Source organism: Triticum dicoccoides, chromosome 2B, assembly GCF_002162155.2.
Source record: "Triticum dicoccoides isolate Atlit2015 ecotype Zavitan chromosome 2B, WEW_v2.0, whole genome shotgun sequence".
In the NCBI taxonomy this organism is placed as follows: domain Eukaryota; kingdom Viridiplantae; phylum Streptophyta; class Magnoliopsida; order Poales; family Poaceae; genus Triticum; species Triticum dicoccoides.
Genome location: NC_041383.1, coordinates 150,715,937 through 150,716,615, shown reverse-complemented (window position 1 = coordinate 150,716,615; position 679 = coordinate 150,715,937).

The following is a 679-nucleotide window of genomic DNA, read 5'->3' as shown; positions in this document are numbered from 1 at the left end:
AGAGAGAGAGAGAGAGAGAGAGAGAGAGACGGGAGGTGGTGAGCTTGGATTTGTATGGAGATGACGTAAAGATAAGGGGTGGAGAAAAGAAAAGAAGAATTCATTTCGCGGTAAGACATGTTGTCTAATGTGCACGAGATTCCTACAACTATGTTACACACGGTTAGTGTTGAGCCATAAGAAAATATATACCTTGTTGCAACGCATGCCCATTGTCCTATATCCAAAAAAATGGTCGACCACGCACCGACAACTATGTTATAAGCATTACAGCCCGTAGCAACGCGCGGGCATTCTACTAGTTTCAGTAAGTAATTGACAATGTTTGTATATTCAGGATACTTGATATGGAAATAGCACCATTAATAGTAATTACAGATCAATAAACAGTTGCATTTGGTTGTATTAATTTTGCATACATATGATTTAATTATTTGATATAGTCACCTACAATGTGCTCAATATCTTAGTTAAAAATTCATGCACCAAAATATATCATAAAATATTAATTAACGTAGATTTCCTTACATTGTGTAGGACTTCCATCGTAGGGATACTAGTAACCTAACTGAAAGCACTACTACAGATTAGTGGCCAGTTCTTTAGGGCTTATGGGTGGCTGCCAAAATAAGTTGTCCCCTAACTACCAAACTTATTCTGAGAGCCCAACCTAAAGTTT